We start from the raw sequence: 15,464 nt of genomic DNA, 5'->3' as shown, positions 1-15,464 counted from the left end.
GAGTCTTCTCCAACTTCCCAGGATATAGGGTTGTTTTTGAATGTCATTGTCTTTAATGTCTGTCTCCCAAAAGCAAGGAAAAGAAAATGAAGGACAGACTAAAACAGCATTAGCCCTTTAAATGCCCTGGAAGTCACTTCAACAGAGAGGGAGGGACTTGTAACAAAGGAGTAGGTGGGTAAGCAAATGCTGCTTGCCTCTTTGTATGCACTTCTGTGGTCAGAAACAGCTAGCAGTGATCAGAGCACAGATCCTCAATATTTGGAAGACAGGATCACCTTTGTCTGCCTAGTCTCCAACTAGCTGTGTTCAAGGTACTGTGCACTGTTGTCAGCCACGTGATTGTGGTGGGGATGGGTAGGTACTACTGTCCTATGTGCTGATAATTGTAATTAACTGCAATTTACCATCTGGGTAGTCCCCTAGAAGTTGTCTTCAACAGACTCCAGAGTTCCAAAATTGTTAGACAGATTCTGCCAGTACAACTGCTGTCTAGGTAGAGAGATAGATTCCTGGTGTTTCTCATTCTGCCATCTTCCTGTTTGTTAGCTTTTAAACATGCTCCAGAAGCTGATGATTTTGGATCAGATTTCACAATGACATTATCTCATGTGATCATCAAGGTGGCAATTTTTACACATAATGCTTTTATTTTTTAGACTGAAATGAACACTTCATAATCATTGTCTTATTCTGAATTATACTCTCATTACACAAGAGAACTCTGTTTTCATGTTCAGTTGATATTTGTTGAAAGAGAGAATGTGTGCTGGTGTTCTAATGAGCATTTCTGGGGTCACCCTGACAAGAACAGTGTGCCAATCCCAGACCAGCTACATCACAGATTAAAATAATGGCGGAAAAAAATATCTTCCTGAGTCAATGTCCTTGCAGAACCAAGTACTCAGTCAGCAAGTGAAGAAACTGGTGCAAAACATTGTTAAATTTAGTGGGGAAAAAGAGTTGTAATTTTCTCATATTCTTTGTCACCCACTGTCTGACATGTTTTTATCCACTCAGTTGTTCTCCAGATTTCAAAAAAGATTTCTAATAATAATATAATATTCACATAATAAATGTGAATAATTCTATCATCAAATTGTTCATGTTCTTTAAATGTCTGTTCTTAATAATTATATGCTAGACTTTGAATGTGAAGATAATACCTCTGATGCAGCATTCATAATGGATATATGCCTTGAGTTATTGTGTTTTGCTAGAGGAGTAGTTTGTATCGATCCCTATCACCACAATTTAAGTTATCATGTGACCAATAGTACCACCTGCACAATGCAAGTGTGGCTTGAAACTTATACCAAATATAGGACTGATCAAACAAGCTGATGTGAGAATTCAGCAAAGGGCCTTTGGCCTCACTAACTACAGGAACTGGCAAAAGGCAGTGGTTCATCCATCACCCATTAAATAGATACTTTATTTTCAGAAAAATTCAAAGGACAAAAATAAAGACTATGTGCTACCATAAGTCTGCTGCTCTGGATACTTGAATGACAAAAGATAAAATCAACAGGCTGGGAGCTTTGCAATGGTCAGGAAGAATTAACAATGTGTTCAGGCAATAAAAGAATAGGAGAAAAGAATGTCCTGGTGACACAAGAACTTAGAATACCATGGAGCATTCTGAAGAAAACAGATGAAACTACAGGATTAGAACAAAGGGAGGTCTTTCTGAGCAAACTGGAGGTACTGGACTTGAAATCCAAGTTTAAGATTAATTCAACATTCTTCTCACACATACTTTTTAGGTATGAAAATTTTAGTAGTAGTAGTAGTGTATGTTTACAAATGTAAACAAATGTGGCTCAGCTGGTAAAGGATCTGCCTGCAATGTGGGAGACCTAGGTTCAGTCCCTGGGTTGGGAAGATCCCCTGGAGAAGGAGAAAGCTACCCACTCCAGTATCCCGGCCTGGAGAATTCCATGGACTGTACAGTTACAAAGACTACAAAGGGTTACAAAGAGTCGGACACAGCTGAGGGACTTTCACTTTCCCAAAGATGTATAATCAAGAATATCAATCCCTGAAATTAAGGTGGTTATAAACCCTGCCTCCTCTAGATACTCCTGTATCATGCTGGTGCCTCATGTGTAAATATTAACAGTTCCCCCATTAGTTCACAAAAGTGAACGGTGTCTTGGTGTGCGTGTGTGTGCGCACGTGCATGTGTGCATAAAGCTTTGGTTTTTGTTCTTTTTTGTTTCTTTGCAAAGTTGGAATGATAGTATACATGTGGTCCTAAAACTTTATTCAATGAATATGAATCTTAGAATCTCTATTTTTTAGTTATTCAAGATAATCCATTTTAACCTACTACTTACTCTCCATTAAATATAGTTATTTAATCCTCTATTAAAAACATTTGCATTGTTTCAAATTTTGCATGACTACAAATAATTTTGCCATGCATAATTTTTTGCCATAACTTCATGCACATCTTAATATTTCTGTGGGATAAATTTTTGGAAATGGTATTATTAGACTAAAAGCCTAAATTATAATTAATATTCATCCAGTACTCTTGCCTGGAAAAGCCCATGGATGGAGGAGCCTGGTGGGCTACAGTCTATGGAGTCACAAAGAGTTGGACAGGACTGAGCAACTTCACTTTCTTTTCACTTCTCAATATTCTCAAGTATTAATTTGGAATCTTCAGTTAAATAACTCACAAACTACAACTGTTTCCCTTTAATAATATTTCTATTTTAAACTTAAGAGTTTCATTCTTTAAGTCCACAAAGATTGCTAGGCTTCTTTATATATAAAACTACAATAACCTATCAAACTAAGCTGTTTCATGTACCATAAAATTCATGAATCCTTGGCTTTTATGACTCTGTGAAGTCAGTTAAATAGTCTTCCTTGTTAAACTAGGAGGAATGGTAGGAAGAAGTAGAATATTCTGGAATCAGTTTGCTGGAATCAGTGCAGTGTGGCTGCACTGTTGTGTGTGAAGCATGTGCTGGCTCTGACTCAGAGATACCCACACGGTCATCTTCCTGTTGCTCTGGTGCCTGAGTCTGTTCCAGTCCATTAAGACATGCGTAAAAGGCACACAGGCTGAAACTCCATCCTTTTGTTCCTTTATTTCAGCCTTGCTAATTTGCTTCCTTTCTTTTCCCTTTATGTATTCCTCCTTCCTTCTACTTTTATTCCACCCCCAGCTTTTTCCTAAATCATCAAATATATACCAATAAAATGACAAGTATGGGTATTGAAGAAGATACAAGTGACTAAGATGGAGCTCTTGCCCTTGAAAAGCCCACGGTTTAGTCAGGGAGACAGACACGTAAATAAAGAATTAGACAGCCTGATGAGTGCTATAATTATGTATCTAATATCATTAACAAGATAAAGAAAACTGAGCAACTAATTTAGCTAGGAGGAATCAAGACAGCCGTACAGAGGAGACAGTACTTCTGATGTGTCTGGAAGGTCACTCCTTTCAAGCATGGGAGAGGGCTATTTGGGGACATGGACAGATGGGCCCTAGGCTCAGGACTTCATCAAACACAGGCTGCAACTGGAGGGCAGGTGATGTCATTCTGCCCTCAGTCTCTAACCCACTTAACACAGACAGTAGTAATCAAGTTGTAATACAGAAGTTTTTCTTGTACCTGAGTATGTCACTGCTACCTGAGGGGGAAAATGCTCCTGAAACAATGGAATTTAAAAAAATGAAGTAAAAGAAGAGGAAGAGGATGAGATATGTGGAGACAGTAGCATGGATGCGTATACACTATGCCCCATAGTGTATTACACTATGTAAATAGACAGCCAATGGGAACTTGCTATAAAACTCAGGGAACTCAAACTGAGACTCTGTAATAACCTAGAGGGGTGGGAATGGGTGGGAGGGAGACTCAAGAGGAAGGGGATATATGTACACCTATGGTTAATTCATGTTGGTGTATGACAGAAATCAAACTGATATTGTAAACCAATCATCAATCGATTAAAAATAAATAATTTTTTAAGACAACCTTGGAAAAAAAAGAATGAAGTAATGCCACGCATAGCAACATGGATGGACCTAGAGACTGTTATATTAAGTGAAGTCGGACAGAGAAAGATGAATACCATATGGTATCATTTACATGTAGAATCTAAAATAAGACACAAACGAACTTACCTACAAAACAGAAACAGACTCACAGTCATAGAGAAGAGACTTGTGGTTGCCAAGGGGCAGAGGTGTAGGGGAGGGATGGATTGGGAGATTGGGATTAGCAGATGCAAACTATATAGAATGGATATACGTATCCATGTATAGAACAGATAAACAACAAGGTCCTGCTGTGTATCCCAGGCAACTATATCAATGTTGTCTAATAAACAATAATGGAAAAGAATATAAAAAAGAAAAAATATATAAAAGTACATATTTATGTGTATATATATATATATAACTGAATCAGTTTGCTATATAGCAGATTTTAACATAATATTGTAAACCAACTATACTTCAATAAAATAAGTTTTACAAAAAGGAACAATGCATCTAGCTTCTATTGGTTTCCTGTCTTTGTAAAAATAATCTCAGAATCTTGATTTCCTCTCTTTAGAAGTATAATGTTTAAATATATAAAATTTTTTAATCCATCATTTTTGACATTTGTAAGGATTTCTTCATAAATTAGACCAAATGCTTGCATATTCCCATTTTATACACACTGTTCTTCATTCTGGCTTATTCCCAAAGGTCAATACATGGTGAATAGATAGGTGCCAATCATGTTGCCAAGAAGGAACATGGTGAGGCTCATACAGGTAGATGTAGTAGCTACACACATCATTAGAATTGCTAAGCAAAATCACCAGACTATATCCTACCTCTAGAATGAAGCTTCTGAGACCTACCTTCCGTCTGTGTGCATGAGTGTGTGTGCATGAGTGTGTGTGCATGAGTGTGTGTGCATGAGTGTGTATGCATTTCCTTCTAAGGAACTGAAAGTGTTTCTCAAACTTTGGGTATTTCACAATAAGTTTAGATATCATTTTTATTACTGATTCAATTTTATATAATTTGTTATTTAATCATACTGCCTTCATACTAGAGGTAACCTAGTTATATTAATCTGGACAGATTATGCTATGGTAACAAATCATCAAATCTCAGTGGCTTTAAAGCCTGAAGATTTGTTTGTAGATCACACTGCAGGGAAATTGCATGTCTGTAGGGGCTTTGCTCTGTATTATCCTTATTGAAGGGCTAAGGCTAATGGAGGTTCTACCATCTGGAACATTTCCAAGTGTGGCAGTAGGGGAAGAAGGTTCTAGATCATCTCAGCTGACAATTGTGTGGCCAGAAATGGCACACATCATATCTAGCAGTAATCCATTGTCTAGAATTAGTTGCATAGCCATGCCTAATTTCAAAGGGAGGAGAAGCAAATGCCTGGAAGAAAGCGTGTCAGAAATAGTTTTCTAGGGAGCAGGTGAGGTGCTCATGGCCTGTGACCAGGGCCTGATCCAACTGGGTGAAGTGTGGAGTTTCCAAGGAAATCAAATGGTGCAGTTGGAGTGCATAGCATACCCTGTGTGACTCTGGGTATATGGGGAAGTCAGTGCAGGTCCTGATGGAGGGGTAGGGAGAGGATGGGATGGGATGTACTGAACATGGGGACGGGGAGTGGTTCAGAGAATGGTGGAATCAGCCCTGAGGAACTGCAGCTGAGACCACTCTTCTCAGAGAAAGTTCAATTTCTAGGGATCTCAGGACTTGCAGGGGAGGCCTGGGGTTGATCTGGGTTGCCCTGGTTCTAGAGCTCTTAATTTCAGACTTGTGGGTAAGGAGTCTGGCTCATACCACCTAGCATGCAAACCCCAATACTGGTGGATACCTCACCCATGCCCTACTTGTCTCAGAGGCTCAGCCAGCTGCAAGGAGGGCTGGGGCTGTGACCCAAAGACTGTGCAGGGAAGAGACTGCCCAATGCCAGAACAGGGGAAGGAACTGCACACATGTGGGTGGTAAATCTGTACCTTTCAGGACCCATAGGACCTGCAGGTGGCACACAGAATTCTAGTGCAGAAACCTGGGGGTCCAATCCTCCATCTGCCAAGGCCCGAGGCCACAGCAACCTGAACACACTTTTCCGTTGCACACTCTTGGGGCCAGCAACTGCAAGATGTCTAAAATTCATTCTGGGAGACCAACACTGCCTGTTCCTTAAGCCTTTCCCCTGAAGTGCAGACTTAGGGCATTGCTGTCTCTTTCTGATGGTAAAACCAACAGGATTTCCTCACAGTTGGGACGAGGATGTCAGAGAAACAGAGGTATACAGGATGATGCCAAGGGTTTGGGCTTCAGTAGGTGAAAGTGGGGTGGGACTAGGGTGAGGGGAGTGAGGTGCTGAAGACATAGATTTTAAGGAGGCACTCATTTTCAGGGTCATGCAAAAGCACTGTTGGCAGTTGCACAATGCTCTGAAAATCTTCAATTTCATATCTAAGCAACTCACTTGCTTCACCCTGGCTCCAGTCCTGGCCCCAGTAGAATGGTGTCACCAAGAACTGAGTTGGGGTACGCTGTAAAGAAGCAGGTTTTGTGAGAGTGCAGTAAATAGAAGAATTCTGGTTCTAGACATGTTGACTGTGAGATGGCTCTTGAAAATCCAACTGGAGGTAGCAAATGGCCAGTGCAATCACTGATTCTGTATCTCAGGAGAGAGGTCTAGACTAAAGTTATACATCAGGAAGGTATTATAGGGTTAGATAAATGCATGAAAGCAATGAGTATAGACAGATGGATAAGAGGTTCAAGGAGTGATCCAGGAAATATTTTCACTTGTTCTAAGAGAGGAGAGGATCCACCAAAGGACCTAGAAGTAGAGGAGTCAGTGAGAGAAGGAAAACTAGGAGTGCAGAGTCCTATAGACAAGTGAAGAAAATGCTTCGAGGAGTAGGGAATAATCAATCATGTTTCATGTTGCTATATCAAGTTAGATGAGGATTGAGGCTAGAACACTGGCATCCCTAACATGGAGGTCATTGATGATGCTGACTAAAAACATTCAGAGCTGGGAACAAAAGCATGAACAGAGGACATTGATCAGAGAGAGAAGAAGGAGAAGGGGAGTTCAAATTAGCAAGTATTGACAACTCTTTGAATGAACAGAGACATGGAGAGTCTGGAGAAGGAAGAGAACGTAGTTGGAGAAGGCAATGGCAACCCACTCCAGTACTCTTGCCTGGAAAATCCCATGGATGGAGGAGCCTGGTAGGCTGCAGTCCATGGGGTCGAGAAGAGTTGGACATGACTAAGCGACTTCACTCTCACTTTTCACTTTCATGTATTGGAGAAGGAAATGGCAACCCACTCCAGTGTTCTTGCCTGGAGAATCCCAGGGATGGGGGAGCCTGGTGGGCTGCTGTCTATGGGGTCGCACAGAGTTGGACACGACTGAAGCGACTTAGCAGCAGCAGCAGCAGCAGCAGCAGCAGTTTCTCCAGCTTTCCAATTTCTCAAGTCCAGGTTTTGCAATGGGTCTTCTGAAATCCTGAGTTTTCAGCAGGTAGGGATTTGAAATTAAAAACACATTATTCTAATGGGTGAGAAAACTTCTACAAGAGAGTTTTTTCCACCAGGACATGTGTAACAGGAAGTGGTAACATGTGGCAATTCAACAAGGATCAGCAACTTTTTCTCTGAATTTGTTTGATTTGGCAATCATTTGGCTCTGCAACTGAATCATCATTTACCATTTTTTTTTAAAGTCTCACATGCTGATGCTAGTTAAGACCAATACATTTTACCCTGCCAACTTCTGCTTATGACTGAGGATCTAAAAGTGTGTTCAGAGGTACTTTGAACAGACTCTTTGAAGATAGTGCATCTTTCAGTAGATCCACAGAATGGTAAATATAACTTGATAATCATGCCAAACATTTCTTTGCATTGTAAAATTGAATCAGCAGCTTTGCATAATAAAGGGCTAAAATTATGAATCACATAAGATTTGCCTGAAAGTTGATTGTTCAGGCTCAGAATTCTCTGCTGAATACTCTTATGCTTGCTTTTGTATTTATCCATTTTCATATGACTGCTTACAGCAGACGTTTCGTTTGCTATTGATTCCATAAAAAATAAACTGCAATAAATACGCCAAAGCCACTCCAATTGCATCTATCATATCACATGTATTATATAGATACATATTTTACCATCATAATTGACATACCAGCAGTTATAAACTTGGTTCTTTGTGGACGCATTAGGAGAAATACTCCTTTATAGAATGTAACATTTTATAATTTTATTCCTTTATTTTTTGCAGTGCTTTACAAAGCAGTTATAAAATTAGGTTCTTTGTGCTGCAAAATGGGCTATCACCAGGGTCGAGGCATAAGAGAAAAGAAAGGAGAGTTAGGATTATGTAGTATTTTTACTTAAAGTGTAGGTAAATTATAGCCCCATGGAAACTCCTGAGAAAGAATCTAGAAAGAGCAAGATCATGGAAAGTTAGTTTTCCTCAAGTAAAAATTCTGGAACAGAATTATGAAATTGCTACTTACAAATTTAATCATCTACCTTCTTATTGAATGAGGGAATTATGGAAGAACCAGGAGCGATCTCTGAATTCATCTTATCTGATCTCATTGTGCAGATGAGAAAGTTGAGCACAGTTATTCTGCAGATCACCATCAGGTGACCTAAAAAATAATGGAATCCAGGTTTCTGATACTGTTCCAATGCCCATTCGGATGGATATGATCCATCCGACAACTGTTCTGCACGTCCACCTACTACCACATACATTTATCAAGTACCTAGTAGGTACAAGAGCCATTCAATCCCTCTCTGAAGGGTACATACTTGAGGAAAAATACTCTTTGCCCTTAGGAAAACGTCCATTATCAAAGGAGAAGATAAAAATTTCAGTATCAAAAACACAAGATTCATTTTGTTAAGTACTATGGAAGTGATATAATGGTTTTAAAATGGAAAGATAAAATGAAGTTTGGGAAAACCAGTGTAAGTTCCTTCAAGGAGCAGCACTTAACTTACGATGTAAAGGTAAGTTTTCATTAAAGAAAGATGGGGCGGGGGGCACTTTCCTCGTGGTCCAGTGGTTAAGACTTTGCCTTCCAACATAAGGGGTGTGGGTTCAATCCCTGGTCAGGGAGCTAAGATCCCAGATGCCTCACAGCTAAGAAACCAAAACATGAAACAGAAGCAATATTGTAACAAATTCAATAAAGACTTTTAAAATAGTCCACATAATTTTTTTTTCTTAAAAAGAGAGAGATGGAAGAGAGATGGGGAAGAGGGTGGTGAGCCTGGCAGATGGATTATCATTAGCTTGGATGGGAAAGCACACAGTGATAAAGAAGAGAAAGTCACCGACTATGACTGGATTATCACTTACCTTTACATTTTCCTATTAGTTTACTTCATGCTCATAATTTATGGCCATTTGAGGGGGAGGCATGCTGCGTGGCTTGCAGGATCTTAGTTCCCCCACCAGGAATTGAACCCATGCCCTTGGCAGTGGAAGCATTGAGTCCTAATCACTGGACTGCCAGGAATTCCCAAATTAAGGCAATATTTTCAAGGAGCTTAAATATTAGACTAAAGATCCTTGTCTTAAACAGTAACTTATCAAAGTCTCTAAGCTGAAAATAACCTGATCACCATCCTCTGGACTTGGAGAACAAAAACAAGGTGTGCATGCTTTATTAAAAACTTAGAACGCACTCTGAAAGGAAACAGGAAGAGAACCTATGTGCCCAACCACTTGTGTTGGTCATTCATTTGCTCCAGGAGATGGTGACGAACAGGGAAGCCTGGAGTTCTGCAGTCCCTGGGGTCATGGAAAGTCGGACATGACTGAGCGACTGAATAACAACAAAGGCGGTAGCTTGGTAGTGGTCACATTTCCCCTCGGGTTTCAATTTTTGTGCCATCTCTGCTGGAACATGTATCTGCCATTATATTATAATACAGAGTATTTTCACTACTCTAAAGGGCCTTCCCAGGTGGCGCTATGGGAATTCTCAGTGCTTTCTCTATTCATCCTTCTCTCCATCTCCCGCCCCTGGAAATAGCTGATCTTTTTACTATCTAAATAGTCTGCCTTTTCTAGAATGTCATATAATAGAATCATACGATATGTATTCTATTCATATTAGCTTATTTAACTAAAGAATAGGCATTTAAGTTTATTCCATGTCTTTTCATAGCTTGATAGTTTATTTCTTTTTAGCACTGAACAGTACTCCTTTTTTGTGATATACCACAGTCTATTTATCCATTCACCTACTGAAGGGCATCTTGGTTGCTTCCAACTTTGGGTAACTACGAATAAGTTTCTATAAACATCCATTGTAGGGTTTTATGCAGACATACATCTTCAGCTCCATTGAGTTAATACCAGGAAATGTGATTTTCACGGATCATATGGTAAGCATGTGTCTAGTTTTTTAAGAAACTGCCAAAATGTCTTCCAAAGTGGCTGTACCATTTTTCATTTCCACCAGCAATGGATGAGAGTTCTGTCACTCTGCATTCTCATCAGCATTTGGTGTTGCCAGTATTCTAGTGTCTAATAAGTTATTAATAGTTATACCTTCTTATTGTATCAATTTGCATCTCCCTGATAACATATGAGTAGAATATCATTTCATATGCTTATATGCTATCTGTATATCTTCTTTTTGGAGAAGAAACTCTTTTTCAACACACTCCAGTATTCTTGCCTGAAAAATCCCAAGGACAGAGGAGCCTGGTGGGATACAGTCCATGGGGTCACAAAGAGTCAGACACGACTGAGCAACTAAATACATGTTTTCTTTGGTGAGATGTCTGTTAAGGTCTTTGACCTATATTTTAATCAGGCTTTGTTTTCTTACTGTTGAAAGGTAATCAGTTACTCTTTCTAGCATGCCAACTGTCCCCAGCAGGGATCTGGTACTTGCTGGTGAAATTATTATTCCTACTTCACAGCTGAAGAAACCGAAACTCCAATATTTTCATAAACTTGCTGAAGATCACATAGATAGGAGGGGCAGAGATTAAAAATTGAAATTCCATTTTGTCTATCTTCAAAGTCTGGATTCTGTGATGGATTCATTTTGATATTTGGCAAAACTAATACAATTATGTAAAGTTTAAAAATAAAATAAAATTTAAAAAAAAACAAAACAAAGTCTGGATTCTAAAGTAACAATTTCTCTCTTTTTGGTAGACACACAAACCCTAGGGTATGTACCACATTGCCATTTCTCTTCTTTTTTTTCCTTTTTATTTTATTTATTTATTTTTTAGCTTTACAATATTGTATTGGTTTAGCCATACATCAACATGAATCAATGCCATTCTCCCAAATCATCCCACCCTCTCCCTCTCCCACAGAGTCCAAAAGACTGTTCTATACATCTGTGTCTCTTTTGCTGTCTCACATACAGGGTTATCGTTACCCTGTTTCTAAATTCCATATATATGCGTTAGTATACTGAATTGGTGTTTTTCTTTCTGGCTTTCTTCACTCTGTATAATAGGCTCCAGTTTCATCCACCTCATTAGAACTGATTCAAATGTATTCTTTTTAATGGTGTAGTAATACTCCATTGTGTATATGTACCACAGCTTTCCTATCCATTCATCTGCTGATGGACATCTAGGTTGCTTCCATGTCCTGGCTATTATAAACAGTGCTGCGATACAGTGGGCCAGGCAGACAGTGCTTTTGGCTCCTAAAGTCAAAATGGCTCTTATGTCAAAGGACAAAGGGAGTAAGATGGGGGCTTGCACCCCACCTGTCACTTATGTTGGTTGATGAATCCAGTTTGGCTGTTATATTTGCTCAATTTCTCATAGTCTGTGAAGCAATGGGACCTTTATAAGTCTGTACAAAGAGTAAGTTTTGTGGGACTTCTGTAGTGATCCAGTGGCTAAGACTCTGCACTCCCAATGCAGGGGGCCTGTTTCTATCCCTGGTCAGGAAACTAGATCCCACGTGCTGAAACTAAACACTCACATGCCACAATTAAAGATCCTACATGTCACAACTAAGATCTGGCACAACCAGGAAAATAAGTAAATACTTTTAAAAATGAGTTAAGTTTTGCAGTTGTAATTTCCCCTCCTTCTCCTTGTACATTTCTTAAATTACTAATTAATGCATCAAAGAGTAAAATTCTTGGTCCTATTTTTGGGTAAATATGTAGTGTTGAGTGGAGGAAAATAAGGGCCCAGTAGAAACTTGGTCTCAGTGAACTTTAGTCTTTTCAGGAATGTCAGCCACAGGAACAGGAATTGTGAGAGGCACTCTCAGGGATCCTCAACTATAACAGCTGTTTTTAAGTGACATGATTACTACTGTAAACAGCTGTTTTTAAGTGATATGATTACTTTTAATTCTACCATAAAACTTCCTCCAGCACCAGATTCATCAAGAATAATTCAGCAATATAAGTGCACAAGCCCTGGTTTGTTGTCCAGGGCTCACAGACATATAATTTTTGGAAAGCACAAAGACAAACGTGTTAAGGTAGACAAGCTCACCTGATGCAGGATGCTAAAGCTCATTCCCTTCTCACTTCAATTCCATGGTATCTCTTTACCCACATGATGTACAAAAATGCATTATGAAATTAAAAAACCTAAGAAATTAAAGGACTTCCCAGGTGGTGTGGCAAAGAATCTGCCTACCAATTCAGGTGATGCAAGAAGCAAGGGTTTTGATCCTTGCTTCAGAAAGATCCCCTGGAGAAGGAAATAGCAACCCACTCCAGTATTCTTGCCTGGAAAATTACACAGACAGAGGAGCTTGGTGGGTCACAGTTCATGAGGTCTCAAAGAGTCAGATATGACTGAGCACACATACAACAACAAGAAATTAAATGGAAAATCATAGTAGGAGTAAGGAACAGTAAGGCAGGAAAGACAAATGCTCTGATGCTTCTGAGATTTGACATCCTGGGATCCATCTGAGCAAGTTCAGTTCAATTCATTCAGTCATGTCTGACTCTTTGTGATCCCATGGACTGCAGCACGCCAGGCTTCCCGGTCCATCTCTAGCTCCTGGAGCTTGCTCAAACTCAAGTCTATTAAGTCAATGATGCCATCTAACCATCTCATCCTCTGTTGTCCCCATCTCCTTCTGCCTTCAATCTTTCCCAGCATCAGGGTCTTTTCCAAGGAGTCAGTTCTTTACATCAGGTGGCCAAAGAATTGAAATTTCAGCTTCAGCATCAGTCCTTCCAATGAATATTCAGGGCTGATTTCCTTGAGGATTGACTGGTTTGATCTCCTTGCAGTCTAAGGGACTCTCCAAGAGTCTTCTCCTACACCAAAGTTCAAAAGCCATCAATTCTTTTGCTCTCAACTTTCTTTATAGTCCAACTCTCACATCCCTACATGACTCCTGGAAAAACCATAGCTTTGACTAGACAGACCTTTGCTGGCAAAGTAATGTCTCTGCTTTTTAATATCCTAAGTTGGTCATAACTTTGGAGAGACTTTATTTTGGGGGGCTCCAAAATCACTGCAGATGGTGACTGCAGCCATAAAATTAAAAGATGTTTGCTCTTGGAAGAAAAGCAATGACAAATCTGAGCAAAGCAAGAGGGAAAACTGGACTAGCCAAGTGCTGCTGAGAGAGAGAGCAGTTCTCAGTTCTGCACTGTCCTTTTCTGTGAAGAATCACAGAAGACCTGATATGGAGGAGAAATGAGCAGTGTGGTTTGTAGGAAGAATCTAACACAATCCAGCACTTGCAAGCAGGCTAAGCACTGACTTGGAAAGGCCAAGGAAGACAGAGCTTTATAACAAAGGTAACAAAAAGGAAAATTCTGAAAGAGATGGGAATACCAGACCACCTGATCTGCCTCTTGAGAAACTTGTATGCAGGTCAGGAAGCAACAGTTAGAACTGAACATGGAACAACAGACTGGTTCCAAATAGGAAAAGGAGTATGTCAAGACTGTATACTGTCACCCTGCTTATTTAACTTATATGCAGAGTACATCATGAGAAACACTGGGCTGGAAGAAGCACAAGCTGGAATCAAGATTGCTGGGAGAAATATCAATAACCTCAGATATGCAGATGACACCACCCTTATGGCAGGGAGCAAAGAAGAACTAAAGAGCCTCTTGAAGAAAGTGAAAGAGGAGAGTGGAAAAGTTGGCTTAAAGCTCAACATTCAGAAAATGAACATCATGGCATCTGGTCCCATCACTGCATGGCAAAAAGATGGGGAAACAGTGGAAACAGTGTCAGACTTTATTTTGGGGGGCTCCAAAATCACTGCAGATGGTGATTGCAGCCATGAAATTAAAATACACTTACTCCTTGGAAGGAAAATTATGACCAACCTAGACAGCGTATTTTCTGTTGGCTGCTGAGGACCATATTTCCTTTTCTAATCAGAAATTCAACAATTGACCATAGATGCTCTTGTCACTAAATAAAACTTGGGCATCATTAATCAAATATAAATTAGTTAAAAAAAGAAAAAGGTGTAGTGGGATAGATAGTGTCTTCCCAAAATGTATGTGTATCCTGAACATCAGAATGTGACCTTATTTAAAAATAGTCTTTGTAGATGCAATTAGGAAGTAACAAAGAATCTTGAGATGAAATCACCCCAGATTAACCCTAAATCTAAGACAGGTTTTCTTTAAAAAATGAGGGAAGGACACAGAGACACAGGAGAGAAGGCAGAGACTAGGTTTATCTCTATATAAATACCTTCTGGGGCTTCCCCCATGGCTCAGTGGTAAAGAATCCACCTGCCAATGCAGGAGACATGGATTTGATCCCTGGGTTGGGAAGATCCCTTGGAGGAGGAAATGACAACCACTGCAATATACTTGCCTGGAGAATCCTATGGACAGAGGAGCCTCGCAGGCTAGAGTCCATGGGGTCACAAACACAGTCAGGCACAACTTAGAGACTAAAAACAAAGACAAAACAAAACACCTCTTATCCCAGAAACTCTCCATCATCCGCCCCTACTGCCACCAAGATCTTTCAGTGTTCATTCAGACTTTTCAATCCTTCAGAAGTATGAGATGAAACTCCAGAGTATGTTGCTGCTTTGAATTGAGTTATGTTCTAGGCAGTATCAGTCTCTTAGGCAGGGAAAAAAAATCTGAAGTAAATGTACACTTCCAGATATGTATCACCCAGAAAATATCATTCTGGATTTTTCTCACATGCCTCTCAAGAGTGATGATGCTACATATCCCTCACGGTGTCATTTCTTGTTTCTAAATTAACCTGCTTTATTATGTCTCAGGAATTCAATTTTCTGATTAAGTCTTCACTTTGCTCTTGTTGAACTGTAATGACTTTAGGATGACTGCCCTTCTTGGGGATGATTTGATGATCTAATTCCCACAGTGGTGGTGGAGGCTTTAGTTTGGGAGGTCTAGATATGCGTGTTGCATCTTACTCCTCCAGGAGATAAATTTAATGTTTAGAAAATGTGGTCTTT

General features: G+C 39.7%; 1 protein-coding gene across 1 annotated transcript in view; it reads left to right on the top strand.

The window, feature by feature from the left end:
- Positions 1–225: 225 nt before the first annotated feature.
- HNMT (histamine N-methyltransferase) overlaps positions 226–15,464 on the top strand; it is a 92,707-nt gene continuing 77,468 nt past the window's right edge. Inside the window, exon 1 of the mRNA XM_059876413.1 lies at positions 226–314. The gene's annotated coding sequence lies outside the window, so the exon portion shown is untranslated. The remainder of the gene's footprint in view (positions 315–15,464) is intronic.

Source organism: Bos taurus, chromosome 2 (assembly GCF_002263795.3).
Source record: "Bos taurus isolate L1 Dominette 01449 registration number 42190680 breed Hereford chromosome 2, ARS-UCD2.0, whole genome shotgun sequence".
Classification (NCBI taxonomy): domain Eukaryota; kingdom Metazoa; phylum Chordata; class Mammalia; order Artiodactyla; family Bovidae; genus Bos; species Bos taurus.
This window is presented reverse-complemented; position numbering and strand designations above follow the sequence as displayed.